This window comes from Elephantulus edwardii, unplaced genomic scaffold (assembly GCF_000299155.1).
Source record: "Elephantulus edwardii isolate Elephantulus edwardi_28Jun2011 unplaced genomic scaffold, EleEdw1.0 scaffold00163, whole genome shotgun sequence".
NCBI classification, from domain to species: domain Eukaryota; kingdom Metazoa; phylum Chordata; class Mammalia; order Macroscelidea; family Macroscelididae; genus Elephantulus; species Elephantulus edwardii.
In genome coordinates this window covers 6264813-6289800 of record NW_006399913.1, presented here as the reverse complement: position 1 = coordinate 6289800, position 24988 = coordinate 6264813, and the positions used below count along the sequence as shown (strand labels likewise).

At 37.6% G+C, this 24988-nt stretch overlaps 1 protein-coding gene across 3 annotated transcripts in view; it reads right to left on the bottom strand.

The window, feature by feature from the left end:
• The window catches only part of DLG2 (discs, large homolog 2 (Drosophila)), a 1891340-nt gene that overhangs the window by 1432686 nt on the left and 433666 nt on the right, over positions 1 to 24988 (bottom strand). The window lies entirely within an intron of this gene.

Sequence of the window (24988 nt, the reverse complement as noted above, 5' to 3'; positions counted from 1 at the left end):
AGTCACCAGAGCTCTCTCTAGTTGATTTGTTTTTGTTGTTGCATAACACTTGATCATTCTAATGCGAAACTTATACTTGGACCAGGAGGCAGTCGTCAGAACAGAGCAAGGGAACACTGCATGGTTCAAAATTGGGAAGGGCTTACGCCAGGGATGTGTCCTATCTCCATAACTTTTCAACCTATATGCAGAACAGATTATCCGGGAGGCTGGGCTCTATGAGGAGAAATGTGGGGTCAGGTTTGGTGGACGATTTATCAACAATCTGCGTTATGTGGATTACACAACCCTGCTTGCTGAAACTGAGGAGGACCTGAAGCGCCTGCTTCAGAGGGTCAAGGACTGCAGCCTACAATATGGATTGAGGCTCAATGTCAAGAAGACAAAGATTCTCACCACTGGACGAATTGGCAGCATCAGGATGGATGGTGAAGAGATTGAGATTGTACACAGCTTTAGTTTGCTTGGCTCCATAGTCAACAGTCTTGGCACCAGCAGCCAGGAAATTAAAAGGCGCATTGCCATGGGAAAGTCTGCTGTTAGGGACCTCTCCAAAGTGCTGAAGAGCAGTGGTGTCTCTCTGGAGACTAAGGTGCGTCTGATACAAGCCATGGTCTTCGCAATCACCTGTTATGCATCAGAGAGTTGGACAATGACCAAGGAGGATAGAAGGAGAACTGATGCCTTTGAGCTGTGGTGCTGGAGAAGAGTATTGAGAATACCATGGACTGTTAGGAAAACAAATAAATTTGTCCTTGAGAGGGTTAAACCGGGTGGCTCCTTGGAGGCAAGGATTCTGAGGCTCCGTCTAACTTACTTTGGACATGTAGTGAGGAGAGACCGGTCCTTGGAGAGGGACATCATGCTTGGGAGGGTGGAGGGACAGCGCAGGAGAGGAAGGCCCTCTATGAGGTGGATTGATTCAGTGACTGGGATAATTGGGATGGGAGTGTCAGAGACAGTGTGATTGGCACAGGACAGAGCGGAGTTTAGGGCTGTTGTACATAGGGTCGCTATGAGTCGCAGGCGACTCGACGGCACATAACAACAACAACATACTGTTTAGTCAGAACTGACCCATAGTTGATCTTCTAGCAGATTTTTCAAGGCAGTTAATTGTACAGGAGAAGATTCCCCTGCAGTGAAACTGGTGGATTCAAACCCCTGTGGTTGGCTGCACAACTTCTTTCCACTAAGCCACCGTAGCTCCCTTACTTGATAAACTTTTAGTCCAAGTTTTCTAATCTGTATTTTTTCCCCTTTTATGAACAAAGATGCAATGACTAGGGTATCTTTAAAAGTTATTTTAGGGCATACATCTAGAAGTTGAGGTATTGTCAAAGTGCTTAGCTTTGTAAGGTAAAGCACTTTGCTTAGCAAATGGTTTCCCAAATGGTTGTACCAACCAGCAATACACACCACAGCAGCATTTCACAGTGTCAGGTGTCTTCATTTTATGTTCATTAATTTGGTATAATATGGCATGGAATTGTGGGCTTTATTTTTGGTCCTGTAAGATTTCCTACCTTTCCAGATGCTTATTTATTTCTACCTTGCTTAAAAACAGAAAAATCTAAAAAACTAAGTCTCATTGTTTTCAGGTTAGAACTGACTCAGCTGATATTTTAGAGATTTTTTTTTTTCTAGGGGCTTTAAAACTCATGAGAGGAGATTGCTCCTCTTTGTCTCTTAGAACTGATGGTGGATTTGAACCACAAGAGAGGCACCATCTTTGTGTTAGCCGGGTGACTCACCATGGACTATGCCACCAAAGAATCCTGCATTTAAAAAGAAAAAGGTTTTGTCAATGTTTAATCACTTTTCTATCAGATTACTGTTTGTTATTTCTATTAACTTATAGGAGTTCTTTATATTTTATTGATACTAATCCTTTCTAAGTGATTTACATTCTAAATACTATCCCCTTATTTGGAACGTTTCTCTTTTTCCTTTCAATATCTTTTGATATCTGTTAAATATGTTTACAAAGACATTAGTGTTGCAGATTGAGGGTAAAGTATTTTTATAATTATTAATAATGAGACAGTCAGCCAGGAACGGGATAGAGCAGAGAGCATGAAAAACAAGGGGCTAGCAGTTCAGCTTCCCCTATCTTTACTGGAAATTATCAGGAAGTAAATCACAAAAAGAATTCAATGCAAATGAAGCCAAACTCTTTCTCTTGAAAACCTTCTGCTTGACTCAGGAGGGAGCAGTTAGTGAATGCAACAATCTAGTAATTAAAGGATTGCCTTAGAGTCTCAGAGTGAACTCTAGCTTGAACCATGCCTCCCCCCACATCCTGAAACAGCATTTAGTCTATTACAAATATTTAGTATTGGCTTTCCATACATTAGAATGTTTTGCATTTTGAAAGGACATTATCATTTAGTCCAGGGTTATGAAAATATTTCCCCATATTTTCTTCTAAAATGTTTAAATATTTTGTTTCCCCCCCAACTTTTGTATTTATTCAACTTTTTGTTCATTTTCATATGTGGTATAATAAAGAGAACTATACTATTTTTCAAATAATATATATTTGTCTAAGCACTATTTAATAACAAATGCATTTTTCTATATAGTTTCTCTTTATCAACTTTTCATAAAATTAATCAATATATCTATTATATTCCCAGGACTCTTCTAAGTGTTTTACAAATAATGAACTCATTAAGTGATCATAAAAACCTTATAAGGTAGGTTCAATTACTACAACCTTGTTTTTATAATAATGGTATGGAGGCATGAAAAAGTACAAAAACTAGCTCCAGAACTTGTATCCTTCCATTGCTTCACATTCCAGTGTTTATTTAATTACTCAATATGCTTATTCAGTCCTGATACTGCACTCTCTTCAAATTATTCTTCTTAAAAGCACTGATGTTTGCTGAGTCAAATGTTCCAACTGGCTTTTCTTTTTCAGCTATACATTGGCTATTACTTAGCATTTACTCTTTTTGTATTATTTTGGAGACACTGTAACTTTCCGTTGATGACTATGATATTTAATTGAATTTATTGCTTTCTTTAACAAATTTCAATAAAATCTTATAAACATTTTTCCATAAAGGTTTTGTATATAGTTTATTTAAATTGAAAGTATCTTACGTATCATTTTACTTGTAGTTTGTGCAGAGTTGATTTATTCAGTAATGTCACTACTTTTAAAAAGTATTGTCATAAGAATGTTGTTGTTTTTGTTGTTGTTTTTAGGTGCCTTCAAGCCAAGTAAGACTCATAGTAATGCTATAGCTGACACCTCTGAACCCTGTTCTGTCCCATACAATCCTTATAATCTTTGACATATTCAAGTTCATTGCTATGTCAACTCAGCTAGTCAAGGGTCTTCTTTTCTCTTGCTGATCTTCCATCTTCCCAAGCATGATGTCCTTCTTAAAGGAATAGCCTCTCCTAACAATATACCCAAAGTATATAAGAAAAAGTTTCATCATCTTTGCCTCCAAGGCGCATTCTGGCTATATCTTCTTCAAAACCTAACTGTTTGTGCTTTTGGCAGGCCATGAGATATTCAGCATTCATCTTCAACTACACAAATCAATAGCATCCGTTCTTCTTCTGTCATCCTTATTCACTGCCCAGCTCTTAGATGTATAGCAAGTGATTTAAAAGATCGTGGCCTGAGTCAGGCACATCTTAATCCTCAAACTGGCATCATGTTGTTGTTGTTGTTATGTGCCATCGAGTCGTTTCCGACTCATAGCGACCCTATGCACAACAGCCCTAAACCCTGCTCTATCCTGCGCCAATCGCACCGCCTCTGACACACCCATCCCGATTACCCCAGTCACCGAATCAATCCATCTCATAGAGGGTCTTCCCCTCCTGCGTTGTCCCTCAACCCTCCCAAGCATGATGTCCCTCTCCAAGGACCCGTCCCTCCTGGCAACATGTCCAAAGTATGTCAGACGAAGCCCCAGAATCCTTGCCTCCAAGGAGTAGCTTGGTTTAAGCCTCTCCAAGATAAATCTGTTTGTTTTCCTGGCAGTCCAGGGTACATTCAGTACCCTTCTCCAGCACCACAGCTCAAAAGCATCCACTCTCCTTCTGTCCTCGCTAGTCATTGTCCAACTCTCTGATGCATAACAGGCGATTGCAAAACTGGCATCATAGTTCCCCAATAATTTGGAAAGGTGCCTGACTACAGAATTTCCCAATGCAAAACACCTCCTTATCTTTTAACTGCTGATATCAAAGGTGTTGATTGTGGGTTTAAGATGAAGTCCTTGACAGTTTCATTATCTATCTATCATCTATCTATCTATCTATCTATCTATCTATCTATCTATCTATCTATCATGATGTTCTTTTTGATCAAATGGTAATTATTTTTGTGTTCTTGATGTTAGGATGCAATCTATATTGAAGACTTCATTCTTTGATCTTCTGCAGCAAGCACTTCGAGTCCTCCTAACTTCAGCAAGCAGAGCTGTGTCATCTGAATAATATAGGTTGTTGGTGCTGCTTCTTCCCATCCTGATGCCACATTCGTTTTCATAGCAACCTGTTTCTTGAATTATTTACATTCATATACCTCTGCATAGGGAGCTCTGGTGGCCTAGTGGCAAGAAGCTGAGCTGCAGTTCCAAAGGCACACAGTTTGAGGCCACCAGCTTCTCTGCAGGAGAAGGATGGGCAATCTCCTCCCATGCGATTAATGGCCTCTGAAAACTCCCTGGAGGGTCAGCTATGGGTAATTTCTGACTTGATGGTACACAATAACAACAAGAACATAACTCTACATAAGAATGTAGAAATTTATTATTAGAAATCATCATATAACATCAGATTGATTTACTTCAACAGAAGGAAAAGTTTATTTTTTGCTTGTACACTTTAATATTTTATTAAGTACATACATCTTTGAAAATGAACATTTTTCACAAAATAAAAGTTTTATACTCACACAATTGTCTTTTAGTCAGCTCTGGTGGCTTAATGGGAAGGAGTTGTATTTCTAACTCAAAGGCTAGTGGTCTGAATCCATTGGTTGTTTTATGGGTGAAAGATGGGCAATCTCCTCTGCTAACTATTACCTTTGAACACCTGCTGGAGGGTCTGCTATGAGTCAGTTCTGACACTCTGGTACATAAAAACAGCAGCATAATTATCTTTGAAAGTCTGTTTTTATCTCTCTTTTCTTTTTTTTTTAAATATTCTTTGGCTATACAGCAAAAGAAATGATCTGTTGTGCACATTACATGCAACCACCATGAAGCAGAGTTCGTCCCAAATGCCATAGGTTTGGACAATGGATCAAAAAGGGTTTGGTTTCAAAGGAGGAAGGTGGGCCTATCAAAGGGGTTCATGACAGTCAAATGGCAAAGGAAGTTTTCAATTTCTTGAGTTAGAAGTGCTAAACAGGAGCAAGCAGACAGATCTGTAGCAGCATCCCACCCAGCCTGTGGCATTCTCTACTCCTCAGCTCTGGCGTCTGCAGGTGCTAGGCTAACATTTACTTGGACCTCTGCCTCATTTTCTTCTTTTAAGCTCCAGCCTGTGCTCTTGCTTTTGTCTCCAGGTTTGGAGGTCTCGAACAAGATGGTGCTAAAGTCCAGAGAGTTGTTTTTATCTTAAAGTTTGTTTTCTTATAACTTGTTGAAATATTCTCCTTTTAAGTGTTTTTATAAAGTTCCCTTTTCAAACTTTTTGTAATTATATTTTAGGTATGTCTCATATCTGATGACATACTTGGTACATTTTTACAAAGTGTTTACATATTACCTCTTGGCTGTTAACTGCAAGTTTAAGCAACTCACACTAATGTGATTGTCATATTGTAAATGGCATTTTTATATGATTTCTTGTTCTCTATTTGCCATATACTTTTGATTTTTCCCTTGCTTATCTTTATTATGTATACTTTTTCTTTTTATATTTTAACTTTCTACTAGAATGACCAAAACAAGAGGAAGAAGTGATAAAGTATGAAAGTTAACCTATTATTTCAAAGGGGAGCTAGAGAAGAACAAGTGTTATGATAAAATGTGCAAAGAGCTAGACTTAGAAAACCAAAACGTTAAATGTACATGGCATTTCTCAAGCTGAAAGAAATGAAGAACAACTAGATTGCCTCAAGCGGCTAAACTGAATGATTCTATGAGCAAAATATTGAATGATGCAGGAAGCACCAAAGAATATGGAAGGAATAAAGCCATTGTACCAGAATTAACGGACACAGAACTATTTCAGGAAGTAGAATATAATAAAGAACTAATGGCAGCAAAGGAAGATGTCCCTCTGCACTGAAGACACTGGCAAAAAAAAATAAATAAAAAGATAAGATTGCAGAAATTGATGGAATATCAATTGACATGTTTCAATAAACATATGCAACCCTGGTTGTGCTCACTAGTCTAAGCCAAGAATTATTGGAGGTAATTATATGACCAACGTCTAAAAGAGATCTCTACTTGTTACCATTTCAAAGAAAAATGATTAAATAGAGTTTGGAAATTATAAACAGTATTATTAATACTACATACATGTCAAATCTTGCTGAGGACTATTAACAGTGCCTAGACGAGTATATCAACAGGGAACATCTAGAAATAAAAGTTGAATTCAGAAGAAGCTATGGAATAAGGAATGTTATTACTGACGTCAGATGGATTTTAGCTGAAAGTAGAGAACACCAAAAATGTGTTTACTGGTGTTTTATTGACTATGCAAAGACTTTTGTCTGTGTGGACCATAACAAATTATAAATAGCATTGAGAAAAGGGGAATCACAGAAAACTTAATTCTGCTCATGTGAAACCTATGCATTAAACAGTATCTGAACAGTTCAGGGAACACTGCATGGTTTAAAGCCGATGAAAGTGTGTGTCAGGGTTATATCCTTACTCCATACATAGGCAGTAAGAATGCTGACTAAATAATTTGAGAAACATGATTATGTACAAAGAAGAATATGGCAGCAGGACATCAACAACCTGCATTACACAGGTGATAGACCCCTACTTACAGAAAGTGAAAAGGACTTGAAGCACTTATTGCAAAAGATCAAAGACCACGACCATTAACATGGACTAGATCTCAGCTTCAAGGAAACTAAAAAAAGTGTACTGGAACAATATAAAATATTATGATAGATAGACAAGAGATTGAAGTTGTCAAGGATTTCATTTTACTTGGATCCACAATCACCGCCCAGGGAAGCAGCAGTCAATAAATCCAGACATTTTACTTTGGGAAAAGGTGCTGTCAAGAACTTTTCCAAAATGCTAAAGAGCACTGACATCAGTTTAAAGACTAAAATGTGCTTAATCCAAGCCATCCTAATGCTCCCAATTGGCCTCCTGGTAAGAATCTTTGTCTTCTTGATATTGAGCTTCGCTCCATATTGAAGGCTGCAGTCTTTGACCCTCTGCAGCAAGTGCTTCATGTCCTCCTCGGTTTCAGCAAGCAGGATTGTGTCAACTGCATAACTCAGATTGTTGATGAATCTTCCACCAATCCTGACACCACACTTCTCCTCATACAGCCCGGCCTCCAGGATAATCTGTTCTGCAGATAGGTTGAAAAGGTATGGAGATAAAACACATCCCTGGCATACACCCTTACCAATTTTGAACCAGGCAGTGTTTCCTTGCACCATTCTGACAACTGCCTCCTGGTCCCAGTATAGGTTTCGCATTAGCATGATCAAATGTTCTGGGATTCCCATTCTTCTCAGAGTCAGCCACAATTTGTTATGATCCACGCAGTCAAATGCCTTTGCATAATCAAATGCATCAGGATGGATGGTGAAGAGATTGAGATTGTCAACAGCTTTAGTTTGTTTGGCTCCACAGTCAACAGTCTTGGCACCAGTAGCCAGGAAATTAAAAGACATATTGCGATGGGAAAGTTGGCTGTTAGGGACCTCTCCAAAGTACTGAAGAGGAATGGTGTTATTCTGGACAAGGTGCACCTGATACAGGCCATGGGTCTTTGCAATCACTTGCTATGCATCAGAGAGTTGGACAATGACAAGGGAAGATAGAAGGAGAGTTGATGCCTTTGAGCTGTGGTGTTGAAGAAGAGTATTGAATATACCATGGACTGCTAAGAAAACAAACTGGTTCATCCTGGAGAGGGTTAAACCAGGCTGCTCCTATACTTTAGACATGTTGCAAGGAGGGACCAATCCTTGGAGAAGGAAATCACGCTTGGGAGGGTGGTGGCACAGCACAGGAGAGGAAGACCTTCTATGAGGTGGATTGATTCAGTGGCTGGGATAGTGGGGGTAGGTGTGTTGGAGACAGTGAGATTGGCACAAGATAGGGCAAGGTTTAGGGCTGTTGTACATCGGGTTGCTATGAGTAGCAAGCAACTTGATGGCACATAACAACAACAACAACGATCCAAGCCATAGTATTCTTAAATGCCTCCTATGTTTCTGAAAGTGGGACAATAAATAAGAATGGCAGACAAATAATCAGTGTTAGTTTGGTTTTTTTGTTTTTTTGTTTGTTTTTTTTTTAACTTTGGTGCTCAAGGAGAGTGTTGAATATCCCGAGGTCTGCCAAAAGAATAAACCAATAAATCATGAGGAAATGCACACAGGGTGTCCTCTGGAGCAAAGATGGTAGCATATTATTAAGATGGGACCATTCCTTGAAGGAGACATCATACTGGGAAACGTAGAGGGTCAGATAAATAGAGAAAGATCCTGATCTTGAAGAATTGATGGAGTGAATACCCCAGTTGGCTTGACTATGATGCAGTTTATGAGAATGGAACAGGTTAGGTCATAGTTCTAATCTTTTGTGCATACGGTTGCTATGAATTTTAAAGTTGACTAGATAGCACCTAACAAGAACAAATGGTTTGACATTTACACTTGCTTTAGTATATTTAATATTGATAACTAGAATTTTTACCTAATATAAAGTGAAGTTTATTACTACTTTTACCCCTTCCCCTCCTCATTAAATGATACAAAGATCTTTTCTTCTTTGTGACATACACTCTAAAATGGATTACTCATCTGTATTTAAAATTAGATCCTAGGATGGGTCTCCAAGACGTAGCAATAAAATCAGAAAAATCAACGGGTCTCCAAGACGTAGCAGTAAAATCAGAAAAATCAACTGCCCTTTTGTAAAGAAATTGAAATCATTTTCCTTTGAATAACTTTGACCTCCTGAAATCATTATTGTTCAAAGCTTCCTGCTCTAGCTCAGTTCAATTTTTTTTACTGCTAAATGGCTAGGAACAGATGTCTAGGTTACAGGTTTTTGTCTGTGAAGCACAAGAGGGGAAAAAACTCTTTCAGCCATAGTGATTAGAACCCAGCAGAAGGAAGTCAGAGAATCCTGAGTTTAATTTGATATATGTGTTCTGAGTTTACCTGGGAAAACCAGAATCTTTCTGCCATTTATTATGTTTTTTCCCCTCTATGCATTTTAGAGCTTTGGTGGCCTAGTGGCAAGAAGCTGTCCTTCAATACCAAAGGCACACAGCTTAAGGCCACCAGCTGTTCTATGGGAGAAGGATGGACAATCTCATCCTTTGCAATTAACTGCCTCTGAAAACCCACCAGAGGTCAGCTGTGTGTCATTTCTGACTCTAAGGAACACAACAACATGTATTTTATAGGAGTTGTGGCAGCATGATAGGCTAAATATTGGGCTGTCATCCAAAATGTTAGTGGTTCAAGCCTACCAGTTACTCCTCAGAAGAAAGATTCAGCAGTCTGCTTCTGTTAGGATTTACAGCTCAGAAATCTGATGGGGTCTTTCTAACTTGTTGTATAGGTTGTTATGAATTGGATTACTCTGCAGTGAGGAAAGTCGTGTGTCAGGGTTGTATAATTTTTCCACACCTATTCAATATATAATACGAGACAACAATTCCAGAAGCTGGACTATGTGAAGAAGAATGTAATATCAGGATTGGGGTAAGCTGTATCAGTGACTTCGATTATGCAGGTGACAAAACATTACTTGTAGGAAAGGAAAAGGACTTGAAGCACTTAATGAAGAAAGTCTTCAATATAGATTACACCTCAACATCAAGAAAATGTCTATACTTGTGGTAGCAGCATTCACTAAATCAAAAAGAAGAGTTGTAATAGGCAAATCTACAGGCAACGACCTCTTTCAAATGTAAAAGAACAAGAATTTAACTTTCAAGACCTAGATGTACCTGACCCAACTCACAGCATTTGCGTTATACACATGTGAAAGTTGCATAATGAATAGAAAAGTCTGAGATGGATGTGTTTGAATTGTGTCGACAAAGAATACTGAATATACTATGGACTTCTAAAAGAAAAAGCTCCCCCTCTTCACCATCATCAGTACCATTCGATCAGTTTTGACATGATGTCAGGAAGCATCAGTACTTGGGAAAAAGATATGATGCTAAGAAGATTAGATCAGTGGATGAGGGGAAGACCCTCAATGCCATGAAATCACACAGTAACTGCAGCCATGGGCTTGCGCATGGTAGAGATTATAAGGTTGGCATAGCATAGGGCAAGGTTGCAATCTGCTGCTATGATCTTGCTGTAGGGTCCTATGAGTCGTAGTTAACTTCGAAGCACCCAGCAGAACTTTGTTAAAGTCAATTGTCCATATTTACATGGAATTATCTGTAAATTCTCAATTCTGTTTCATGGATCTTTGTATCTGACATTGAGCCAAGCTATTTTGACTTCTATGACTGTATGTTATGCTGTGGGTAGGTCCTAGAAATCTCACATACTTTGGTTTACCAGGTGAAACCAGTCCTTGCAGAAGGATGTCATATTTGGGAAGGTGGATATGGGGCAAAGCAAGAAAGAAAGACCCATGATGAGAAGAATTGACACAGTAACTGGGGTAATGGGGATAGGTGTGTGGGGGGCAGTGAGACTGGCTTGGGACAGGACAAGGTTCAGAGCTATGGTACATAGGATCACTATGAGTTGCAGACAACTCAATGGCACATAACAACATTTGCGCAGTTGGAGTCAGAGAATAAAAAGAGAAGAACTCACTTATCATTTCTCAAGCTGAAAGAACTGAAAATCAAATTCAAGCCTCAAGTTTAAATACTGAGAGATGTCATGGGCAAAAACTTGAATGATCCAGAAAGCATCAAAAGAAACTGGAAGGAACACACATAGTCATTTGTACCAAAAAGAATTGTTTCACACTGAAAAACTTTAGGAAGCATGATATGAAAAAAGAACCAGTGGTAACCAAGGAAGAAGTTCAAACTGTATTAAAGACAATGGCAAACAACAAGGCCCTAGGAACAGGGATTATATGAATTGTGTTTCAACTGACAGATGTAACCCTGGATGTGCTCACCAGTCTAAGCCAGGAAATTTGGAGGAGATCTGTCTGCCCAATTGACTGAATGAGATCCATACTTGTTCCCATTAATATCACTAATATCATTAATCATTAATATCACATGAAAGCAAAATATTGCTGGAGAACACCCCATTGACAAGGAACTACAAGAAACTCAAGCTGGATTAGAAGAGGTATGGCAATAGTGATGTTGTTGCTAATGTCAGACAGAACCTCACTGAAAGCAAAGAATACCAGAATGTCTATTTGTATTTAATTGACTATGTAAAAGTATTTGGGTGTATATAGCAAACACTTAATTGTGTTCACACAAAATGTACACCTAGGCCAAGGTGCTGTTGTCTGTACGGTACAAAGGAATGCTGAATGGTTTAAAATTAGGAAGGGTATGTTGCGGGGTAGTGTCCTTTCTCGGTATCTACTCAATCAGTATGCTGGGCAAATAATCCATGAAGCTGGACTGTACAGTAGAGAAATGCATCATCAGGATCAAGCGAAGACTCATTAACTTGAGATATGCAGATGACACAACTTTGCTTGCTGAAAGTGAGGACTTGATATGCTTGCTGGAGAAGATCGAGGACTACAGTCTTCAATACAGAATACATTTGAATATCAAATGAACATCAAGAAAACAAAGATCCTTACCACTGGACCTATAAGCAATATCATGATAGATGGAGAAAGGCTTGAAACTATCAAATATTTCATCTTACTTGAGTCAACAATAAGCATTCTTGGCAAAACCAGTCAGGAGATCAGGAGATGTATTGTTTTGTCAAGTCCACTGTCAAGGACCTCTTCAAAATACTGCAGAGCAATGATGTCTGTTTGAACACTAAAGTGCACTTGATTCAGCCCGTGGCTTTTCAATCACTTGCTGTACTGTTGGAAGCTAGACAATGAATAAGGATGACAGAAGAAGAATTGACACCTTTGAGCTAGAGTGTTGGAGAAGAGTACTGAATATGCCATTAACTGACAAAAGAATGAAAAGATATGACTTTGAAATAGTGCAGCCAGAGGGCTACTTACAGGCAAGGATGGTCAAGATTTTTTTTTTAAGTGTATCATGTTTATTTATGGAGAGTGTGGTTTTATTATCTTCTAGGGGTTTGTTGTTGTTGTTTGGGGTTTTATATTTCATTTTATACTGGTTTATTTACAAATTCATATACATTGTTTTTCTCACTGGATCTTTCCCATTCCCTTCACCCCTGCCTCCCTCCACTCATCAAACTGCGTGACCTTTTGATTATCACCTCCCCCAACCCACCCACCGTGTGTTTCCACACTCCCCCCACACCCCAGCCTTGGCTTCTCATACTAATTCTACAGTAATGGTCTTATACAATCTTTACCCATTTTCTATAGTATCCTGCATTATTATTTTTTCCTGATTATATAGTTTTTCCCCCTCTAGATTTTAAGGATCATACCTCAATGTTCATTGTCAACACTAGTCATGGTGAAGAATTTGAACACATTACAGGTCTTTGTGTATCACAAGAACTTATTTCTACTTACTGTTAAGATCAAAAAGATCATACAGACATAAATATGACTGCAAAGATGAATTTATTTTCAGTTATCCTTTAAGACTAATTTATACAACCTCATCTCTCACATTACTATTTCTCCTTACTTCATACATATGTAACTATAAAATTGCTGTCTTCTATCTGGTACATATTTTTCCACCTATTTCTATTATGTGTATAGGATCAAATCTCTCCAAGGAATGGGGATACTTTTTTGAAATATTTACCTTCAATAGTGTTTGAGAATAAAGAATATAACATGCAACTTATAAAACCGGACCATTTCTCCCCTGTGGAAGGCCAATGGTAAACATCTACATTTGCATTTGCACTTGCTGTAGCACATAGCAATCACTGCAGGGCAAATAGTAATTAATGTGTAATGAACAGTGTCCAATTGAGATCAGATTCTGAATTACCATCTAAATGTGGTGACAGCACAAAATTTGCCATGATTATCGCTGCTGAGCAAGCCTCAAGAGATCCCTTTCTTCTCTAAAAATCTTGAGATAGTTAGCACATTTCTTTCTCTGTGATCTTAAGCTGCCATTTATGTTTGAAACCTTTCTTTTTTTTTTTTCTTTCTCCAATTAGATAAGCTCTGAGGATAGGGAACATATTGTGAACTTTTAAAAGTCCTAACAGCACAAATCTTCTTGCTTTAGAATAGAATAGGCAGAGCCTTGGTAAATACTTTCTGATGAAGTACCTGGACAGTATCCAGAGTTAACAGGATTAAACATGAATTGTAAATATTTGCTTTTTGTTTTCTGGAGATGGGAGGTGATAGCATTTAGGGAGAAAATAGGCAATGATTATTTAATTTCAAGCTTTGTACTTTTAATTTTCTTACCAAATATTGTACTCTGATGGTTAGAGAGGTTACTTTCTTCACATTATGGTTTTATTTATTCAGTAAACAGATGCCATCTTTTACCCACTCTTTCTTTCTGAGCAGCTCAGAGGTCCATCTCTCACAGAGTGCACAACTCTTTAGAGGAAATAGGCATGTATTAACTAAATAATTACAGAAATTTAATGCCAATAGTGTGTGCTAGGGCGCAGAAATAGAAATAGTCCTACTCCTTAGATTACGAGGAAGAAATTGATGTCACAAATAAAAAGTGATAATTGAATCGTGTCATTTTCTTTTTAAAGTTTGCAATATTTCTTCATTTTCCTCACAAAACACAAACTTTTCCAGAACAATGGTTCCACCTATATCTTTACTGTTTTATGTCATCATGATTTTCTCATCTTAAAATCGACTCTGGTGTAAATCTGTTATTATCCTTACAAACATGTTGTCAAACACTCCATCTTTGACCTTCTGACCCCACTTAAAAAGCACTTTAGCCTGTATGTCAAATACCTAGCTCACAAAGGAATTTCTCCTTGAAACCTTTCCTACTGTTGCTGTTGGGTATCACTAAGTTTGTTTTGACTCATAATGGACCTATATACAACAGAATGACAGTGTGTACAATGGAAGAAAACATGGCTTGGTGGGATGCAAGCACAGCCATGCCTGAACCACTGTAGCAGCCACTGCCTGAATCCACCTAATGAAAAGTCTTCCTCAGTTTTTTGCTGACCCTTCACTTTTCCAAGCATGATGTCCTCCTCCAGGGATTTGTCTTCCTTGATAACACGTCCAATTACATAAGACGAAGTCCTGCAGATCTCCTTTCTAAGGAATATTCTGCTTATACTTCCTCTATGACCTAGGTTTTTTGTTCTTCTTGCAGATAATTTCCTTTCCATTCCAATCTTCTAGGTAGACTTCACTAAGATTTTTGTTGGCCATCCTCTGTAGCATATAAGATTTCTATTATAAAGAATATATATATTATAAAGAATACATATACTGATTATGGTGTTTTGGGTTTAGGGTATGTGATGTGTGCATAAGTGAGAAGAAACTACTAAAAAATACTGGTGTTATGTGCTTCTGAGTCAAGCACAACTCACAACGTATCCATAAACAACAGATCTGCACCTCGTCCTACCCTACGCTATCTCTGACATATTTGAGCCCATTCCTGCAGTCATTGTGCTAATCCATTTGATTGAGGATCTTTCTCTCTTTGGCTGACCCTCCAAGTTTCCTAGCATGATGTTCCTTTCCAAAGAACATCCCCTTCTAGTTATATGCTCAAAGTATGTGAGACAAAGCTTTGCCATTCTTGTTTCCGTGAAACACTCTGGACGCACACCCTCTAAGACATATCTATTTGTTCTTTTGTCAATTCTTAAGATATTCAGTACTTTTCTCCAACAAAGAAATGCTGCTCAAAGGCATTGGATTTCCTTCTGCTATCCTTATTCATTGTGTAGCTGTCAGATTCCTAGCAAGTGATTGAAAAGGCCATGACCTGAATCAGGTATGCCTTAGTCTTCAAACTGACATCATTTCCCCTCAGTACTTCGGAGAGATCCTTTCCAGCAGCCTTTCCCAATGCAATATGTCTTTTGATTTTTTACTGTTATTGCCAAGAGTATTGATTATGGATCCAAGTAAGATGAAATCACTGACAATTTTAATTTTTTCCTCCATCTACCATGATGTTCCATATTGGCCCATTGGTGAGGACTTTTGTTGTTTTGATGTTGACATGTAATTGATATTGAAGGTTACAGTCTTTGATGTTCTGATTTCAAGTCTTCCTTACTTTCAGTAAGCAAGTTTGTGTCACATACATAATGCAGGTTGTTGACGAGTCTTCCTCCTAATCTGATGCCACATTTCTTTTAATAGAGTGCAGTTTCTCAAATTATTTGCTCTGCATACAGACTGAACAGGCTTGAAGGAAGGTTGAGGCTTTGATGTGCTTTTTGGGTAAGGTATAGGTTTCATATGAGCATGATTAAAGTATATTGTTGTTGAGTACGATCAAGTCAGAACCAACTGATAGCTGACCCTCCAGTGGGTTTTCAGAGACAGTAATCACATAGGAAGAGATTGCCCATCCTTCTTCTGTGGAGCAGCTGGTGAATTCAAACTTCATGCCTTTGAGTTTGCAGTGCAGATTCTTACCACTAGGGTACCAGATAATTAAAGTATAAGTGTTAATAAAAACAACAACCCTAACTCTAAACCTAGTCTTAACCAATTTGTAAAGATTCTATCTATAGGAAATGAACTTATGTAAATATTCTATCTAGGTAGCATGTTATATCTGCCTTTGGTGGTAGTAACATAGTAAATATTTGAGAGACCACATAACAAAGAAACCTTTGTCTAGTCCAATATTGTTTATATTTGTCTGATCCAATATTATATATATTTATTTGACTTCAGAATACTATTTCCCCCAGCTAACACCTATTAATTTTTTCAGGAAGATGTCAATACAGCCGTCTAATTTTCTTTCATGCTTTTAGGTGATAATGAGCATGTAAGCCATGGTGTAGATTAGGGGAGAGAAGAAAGGGCTGAGAGAGAAGATTTCTAGCTTTAGGATAAGAACATTCAGAGAATGAAAGGAAGATAAAATTGAAGATGACTTCAAGAACAATGATCCCAGTTTTTCAGCACTACAAGAAGCATAAAGCTAATCCATCAGTGTGTTTTCTTTTCTCAAGGGTCTTTCCTTCACTGATGACCTCATAGCATGCAGACATAAGCAAGATATCATCGAGTGCCATTCTTCAGTAACATCATTAACTCATGCCTCAACATTTAACACCTATATATGATGTGGCTGCTCTAAGTACTAGGTGTACACAGACAATGAGATGACTAGTCCATTTTGGGATACCAAAAAAGGCTTCACCGAAGAAATAGCTTTTGAATTGATTTTTCAAAGATAAGTATCTGGGAGTAGGTGGAACCTATAAAGGTGGAATAATGGTGGACATTGAACAGTAGTGATAATTTTATAAAACACAATGTATGGAAATGATCATGTGAAACACAACGTGAATAGAAGAATGCGTGAAACACAATGCATAGAAATGAAACACAATGTATATGAATTCTGTATGCAAACCAGAATAAAACATATTTTTAAAAAGGCAATGAATATAGAGTTTCTAGGAATGAAAATAAGAAAGCTGAAGTAAATGCATGGGAAAGGAGGGAAATAGCAAAGTAACAGGATAAAGAAAAGTGTGACAGGAATAGGGGTGAGACTGATAGGACACGAAGCTGAATAGAAATATTCTGGGCCATATATACAAAAGCTATGAATGACATGCACGGCAAAGCATTTGAAATGTATGAGGTATCAGATAGGGTATGACGTGCTATATTTGTCTTACAGAAAAATCTCTCTGACAGCAATGCGAGTGATAGACTGGAGGTGGAGAGACCTGCGACAAAGACCATTTTGAAACTTACTTCAATTACAAGACTGTTACAGGTTCCTATGGCTACAAGAAGGCATAGAAGATCGTGATTTTTCTTGGTTGAAAATAAACCTTTTAACTCAAAACTCTTAGGCACCTTTACAAAATAGAAATTCAACATTAAAATCAACTGCTGTTGTGAAAATTCTTCAGGATCGAAAAAATGAGCCCGCAGGCAAAAAGTAGATCACAAAAAATTTAGGTCAATAAAAGATCCCAGAAGTATTTGTAAAATAAGGTTTTAAAATGATATCCACTTCATAATTATTTAGGAGGGCTTATATCTTTCTTGAAAGTATAGTTAAAATAAAAAAACCCGATTTTTTTTCTCAGATACTTATATTATTGTATGTATGTCACAGAAAGCATTATATATGAGGCAGTAGAAGCCCAAGGTTTTTGTTTTGCTTTGTTTTGTTTTATCCTCGGGGAGAACTGAAAGTTTATTAGTATTATCAGAAATGCATCACTTTCATTATCATTAAAACAAATTGTATGTATAGATGACATTACCTATCTGGTATTAAGGTGGGCTTTGTGAATTTAATGATAATGACTGACTGGACCTTTTGGGCTCATAGTGCTTAAAGTGTAGCTAGTATAATAGAAACAACAACCTGCGTTATGCAGATGACACAACCCTGCTTGCTGAAACTGAGGAGGACCTGAAGCGCTTGCTGCAGAAGGTAAAGGACTGCAGCCTCCTAATATGGATTGAATGAAGCTCAATATCAAGAAAACAAAGATTCTCACCACTGGGCCAATTGGCACAGTCAGTATGGATGGTGAAGAGATTGGAGTAGTTAACAGTTTTAGTTTTACTTGGCTGCATAGTCAACACTCTTGGTAACAACAGCCAGGAAATCAGGAGACGAATTTCATTAGGAAAGTCAGCTTTGAGGGACCTCTCAAGATTACTGAAGAGCAATGATGTCAGGCTGGAGACTAAGGTGTGCCTGATCCAGGCTATAGTCTTTGCAATTCATGCTATGCATCAGAGAGTTGGACAGCGAATAGAGATTACAGAGAATTGATGCCTTTGAGCTGTGGTGCTGGAAAAGAGTGCTGAACATGGACTGCTAGAAGAACAAACAGGTTTGTCCTGGAGAAGGTGAAGTCGGAATGCTCCTTGGAGTCAAGGATTCTGAAGCTTCCTCTGACAGACTTTGGACATGTTGCAAGGAGAGACTGGTCCTTGGAGAGGAACATCATGTTTGGCAGAGTGGAGGGGCGGTGAAGGAGAGGAAGACCTTCAATGAGATGGATTGATTCTGTGACTGGAGTGGTAGGAATGAGTGAGTTTGAGATGACTAGGTTGACACAGGATAGAACGGCGTTTAGAGCTCTTCCACCCAAGTGTTGAGGACTCTCCTTCATAGGGTCACTATGAGTCGCAAGTGACACAATGGCACACAACAACAACAACATTAATGATAATAACTCAAAGGTCAATGGTTTGAGTCCACCAGCTGTTCTATGGGGAAAAGAAGGCAATCTTCTGTAAAGATTTACAACCTCAGAAAAATTATAAAGAAGAATGATTGTGTTTAACCCAAAGTTCAATGGTGTGAGTCCACCAGCTGCTCCATGGGAAAAAGCAGGCAAACATCTGTAAAGATTTACAACCTCAGAAATCTGATGGAGGTTTGCTATAAGTTGGAATGGTTTCTGGCAGGGAGTTTGGTTTTGGTGTGTATACATATTGTTGAATAATGTTGTTGTTGTTGTTGTTGTTAAGTGTTGTCGATTTGCAGGCGACTCATAGCGACCCTATGAAGGAGAGTCCTTGACGCTTGGGTGCCTTTCATCCTCTCTCCAGGTTCATAGGGTTTCAGGAGGCAAGCTATTACGGAAGTGGATGCCACTCCTCCTTCCAAAGTGTTGAATATTAAGATAGAATATATTATATAGGTTTTCCTACTAACAAACAGATCTGAGGCAAATAAATGCTATTTCCTGAGTGTTAAATACCATCAATGAAAAAAAGAAAAATGTCATTACAAAGACAAGAAATAAAGACCAAAATAGATGTCAGAAGAGACTCTAAAAATTGCACTAGAACATAGACACCAAAACAGAAGCAAAAAAATGCTGAAGTAAGAGGACTCATCAGGATTTTCAAAGGGTAGCCCCAGAAAAGTATTGTAGCTATATGCCCCCAAAACTGGAGTTAGGAAATCAAAAAGGGAAGAACACACTTAGCATTTCTTAAACTGAAAGAACTGAAAAACAAATTCAAGCCCTGACTTGCAAAGCTGAAGAACTGTAAGGACAGAATTGTGAATGATGCAGAAAGCATCAAAAGAAGATAAAAGGAATATACAGAGTCACTGTACTAAATAGAATTAGTCAACACTGAACCTTGGAGACTGTCAATTACCTCATCTTATTTGAATCCAATATCAATTCATTTAGTACCATCAATCAAGACATCAGGAGACATGTTGCACTGGGAAAATCTGCAATTGGTGTCTTCTCCAAATTACTGAGGGACAACGATGTCAGTTTGAAGACTAAGGCATGTCTGAGTCAGGCCATAGTCTTTTTATAGCTATCAGTCTGAGAACTACCAATGAATAAAAGTGACATAAAAACTGATGCCTTTAAACTGTAGTATTAGAGAAGAGTGTTGAATATCCTATGGACTGACAAAAGAACAATTAAATATGTCTTGGAGAAGAGGCAACCAGAATGATCCTTTGGAGGCAAAGATAATGAAACTTCATCTGTCATACTTTGGGCATGATGCTAGAAGATGTTTTTCCTTGGAGAGGGACATCATCGTACTTAGAAAGGTGGAGGAAGGATGAGTTAGAGGGAGACCCTCACCATGTGTATTGATGCAGTGACTGTATCAATGTGTGTGAGCATATCAGAGATTGTGAGGATGGCACAGATTAACACAGAACTCAGATGTGTTGTTCACAGGGTGACTATGATTTGTATTTGTCTCGATGGCACTTACCAACAACAATGATTCACCACATTAATTAAGCAAAATACAAGAACCACATGATCCTATCAATTTACACAGAAAAGGTCTTTGACAAAATCTAATATCCTTTTCTGATTAAAACACACAAGATACCCTGAATAAGCAAAGCTCTTCTGAAAAATACAAAGTAGGAGGCATCACACTCCCTGATAATAAAACCTACTACACAGTGTGGTAATCAAAACAGCAGATATTGGTCCTGACAGGCACATATACCAATAGAATAGTATTGAGAATCTAGAAATTAACCCATCTGTTTACAGTCAACTGGTATTCAATAAGGAAACAAAATCCATTAAACAAGGAAAAATGAAGACCTCTTTAGTATATGGTGCTGGCAAAACTAGACATCTACCTGTGAAACAGGATTCACATCTTATTCCAAGCACAAAAAACAATTCCAAGCAGATCAGAGACCTAAGCATAAAACCAAGCCCCATAAACATCACCAGATGAAAAATAGAAACAATTTTTGAAGCCCACATTACATGAATATGCTTGCAAACAGCAAACTTTACACCTCTAGAAGAAGATAAAATTGCTAAATGTGACCTTCTAAAAATCAATTTCTTGTGTGTATCAAAAACTTTTCCAACAAATTGAAAAGAAACACATACTCAGGGGAAAAAGAAATTTATTTACATATATATATATATGGCAATGACTTTTCAGACAAGTAAATTTATAGGGAAATGCAAATCCTTATCCAGAAAAAAGACTCAATTACAAAATGAGCAAAAGTCTTCAAAGACATCACCAAAGAGGAATATGGATGGCAAAAAATCCCACAGTGTAAACCAAAACCCAAACACAAGAAGTGGTGTTCAAAATCATTAGCAATCAGAAAGATGTAAATCAAAACAGTAAGATAACATCTTACTCCAACAACAACAAGAACAAAAGGACGGTAAACAATAAATCTTGATGAGGATGTAGAGAGATTCATTGTAAAATGGTGCAACTGCTATGGAAAGCAGTCTGGAATTTCCTAAAAAAAAAAAAGTAAATAAAGAAATCCTTTATGACCTGGCTAGTCCATTACTAGGATACCCCAAGGAAAACAGAGCCAAGGCACAAAAGGAGATATTTACACCTATATTTACAGCAGCATTACTCACAATAACAAAAAAAAAAAGAAAAGAAATAGCCCAAATGCCTATTAATGAATGGATAGAGAAATTATGGTACATTCACACAATAGAGAGCTATGAAGCACTAAGTAACAATGAAACCGTACAATACTATGCAACATGAGTGAGACTAGAGAACATAATGCTGAGTGAACACTTAGTCACAAAATGACAAATACTATATAAGACCATTACTGTGAAAATATGAGAGTAACTATGGCATTGGGTGGAAGATCAAGAAAGCATAGTAAAAAATGTAGTTAACAAACAACATCTTTGTTCTTTTTGTTTTAATTGGTTTGTATACAATAATTCATATGCATTGTGTTTAAGTCATGTACATTGTATTTTATACAATTTTTCATTTACATTGTGTTTCATAGAATAATTTATACACATTGCAGAGACCCTATAAATAAAAGGCCTGAAGTCCTTCTACAAGTATCGACATTTATCAAAGTTCATAGAGATTCCGGAGTCATGTTATTTAGGAAGTGGTTGATACTCCTGCTTCCAAAGGTGTCATAGTATGTTATTGTTGTTATGTGCCATTGAGTCACCTGTGATGTATAGCAACCATATGTACAGCAGCTCCAAACCCTTTCTTGTCCTAAGCCAGTCTCACTAATTTTGACACACCAACAACCATTGCCCCAATTACTGTATCTATCCATCTCATCCCCAGTCTCCCTCTCATGTGCTGTCCGTCCATCCTTCCAATCATGACGTCCTTCTCCAAAGACTGATCTCTCCTGGCTACATGCACAAAATAAGTGAGGCGGAGCTTCAAACTCCTAGCCTCCAAGGAGAGACTTGGTTTCACCTTCTCTAAGACAGACCTATTTGTTTTTTGTCTAAGTCCCCATGTCTCTCACACTAGAGAATATTTTCTATTGCTAATTCTAAAAAAAATGTAGTATATGTTAGGAATTCAAGAAAATTTTAAGGGACTGATATGTCAAAGTTCATAGACAGAAGGTAAAGATTATTGCAGTGGAAAATTCTTATGTTGGGATATTTTATATATATCCCTGATTCATTTTTCATAGATTGTGTTTATAAAGGTAATGAATCAGCTATGCTAAAACTATCCTTGCTCTGTTATTTTTATGGAAATTATATACAGGTAATCAGCATGTATTATCAAGCAAAGATAATTAGCAATGTGGTTTGCCATTGACATGTGTTCTCCAAACTGCATATTCCCTTGGAGGAAAAAAAAATGTTCTTTTGGAAAAAGAGAAAATTGCCCTTCAATATTAAATCATTTTTCTGACAATAAAGATTGGCATCATGTATTCATGTAGAAACGATGACACCGCTGTTCAGAGACAAATTGATAAAACCATCTGGAAAAAAGATGCACTGCTACCATTCATCATTCAAGAGCTTTAAAAATGGGTCCAACCCAGCTAATAGTTCATATTCAATAGTATCCAATAAGGAAATAATCAGCAAGATGGATAATTACACAGAATAATGTTTATGAGAGCATTATTTATGACAGCTTAAAACTAGGGATTACCTAAATGATTAAAAAAAGAAATAATAAAATCGGCTAGTTCTGTAGAACAGAGCGCTAAATTAATCATTAAAGATAAATTTTGGAGGAATACTTACTGACCAAGTAATTACTCACAGTGAGATGGAAAAAAAAAATTGAAGGTCTAAATTTTGACTGTGTATATACATAAATAAACCTATACATTCTGTTATTTACACTATTTTAGTTTAGAGACATGTAAATAAGCACATTGGTTTTAGCTGTTGAGTTGGTTTCCAATTTACAGTGATCCCGTATACAATGAAACAAAATATGCCCTGGTCCTGTGCCGTTCTTAAAGTTGGTTGCAGAATCACCTAGGGCTTCCCCTGACTTATTTTCCTTACATTGTTAGACTTTTATGTTAGTACACCTCAGACTGGACATGTCAATAAAACATGTTTAGCCACTTAGCAACAGGCACATTTTAGCTGACAGAAGGTTGGTGGATGCTGTGGAGTGCACTGACCAGGGATTAAAACTGGTTCTGGTGGCCAAGTGGTAAAAAACTGCAGTGCAATCTCTAAGGCTTGTGGTTCAAGTCTCACCAGCTGCTTGGTGGGATAAGGATAGGCACTCTTCTCCTGTGTGATTAACTGCTTCTGAAAACCCGCCAGAGGGTCAGCTATGGGTCGGTTCCAACTCGAAGGTACACAACCACCTAACATCAAAGGTGAGACTTCTTTCTACCATAGAACCAACCATAATGAATAGAGTTGATACTTTATTGTTAGAATGCTGGGAAAGTGCCTTTTTTATTAATATTTTTAAAGACCTGAGATAGAAAATAGATTTTGGAGTCAAATTAACTGGCAATTGGTTTTCCAGAGATTGTTGTGTGCTATGGAGTAGGAACTGACCCATAGCTGGCTAAACCTCCAGCAGGTTTTCAGAGGCAGTATATCACCCAGGAGGAGATTGTCCATTCTTCTCCCAAAGGGTTTTTTAACTTTTATTTTGGATTGTATACAAAACTCCTACACACTGTACATTGTGTTTCAAACATTCCTTAATTCACATTGTGTTACTGAGGATCATTCATACACATTGTGTTTTAATCACCATTGATCCATGCCTACTATCACCTCATCTTTTTGGGTTCCCATTAGATATTTCCTAATTCCTTCACTCCCTCTCTCTGTCCACCAAACTCTATCTATTGATTACCCCCTTCCCACAGTCTATTCACCTTCCCTCTTCCCCCTACCCCTTTGGATTTTCATACATTCAATAGTTACTCTTCTATTTTTACAATAATTGTCTTATGCAGTGTTTGTCCTCATGAGACTTAGTTCAAATAGCATGATGCCTCACCCATGTTATATAGTATTTTTTCAAAACCGTTGCTCCTGAGTGTTGTATAGTATTCCACTGTTCCTTTTGTGTCTCAAGTCTATCTTCCTTGGGACATATTCTTAGCAATGGAATATCTGGGCCATACGGAATGTCTATGTTCAGGTTTTTGAGGAAATGTCAAATTGTGTTCCAGAGTGGTTTTACCATTCTACAGTCCCACCAACAGTGTATGAGAGTTCCAATCTCTCCATATCCTCTCTAACATTTATTGCTAGTTGCCCTGTTAAACTTTGCCATGATTACTGGGGTGAGATGGTATCTTATTGTGGTTTTGATTTGCATCCCTCTTATTGTCAGTGATTTTGAACATTTCTTCATGTGCCTGTTGGATCTCCAAATGTCTTCTGTGAAAAGAATTCCCATGTCTTTTGCCCATTTTGTGATTGTGGGTTTTTGTTGTTGTTTTTTTTTTTTCTTATGGAGGCCCCATAGTATTCTGCTAATGTTCATTCTGAGACTTTTCTCTGAAATATCATTATTTGCCAAATATTTTTTTCCCAGTCAGTCTGTTTTATTTTCACTCTATTGAAAAAATTTTTGATGCACACTGGGATTTAATCTTTAGAAATGTCATTCATTGGTGCTATTCTCTGCTGATTGTACAACCTTATCTATTAGTGATTGTAAATGATTTGTCCAATTTCCTGAAGGCATTAAATAATAGAAGGTACTAATGAAAACCTTGTGATATTAGTCAATTAATGTAATTTTCTCAGTTTCTAAATAAAAAACCCATTATCTTAATATTTTGTAAAATATTA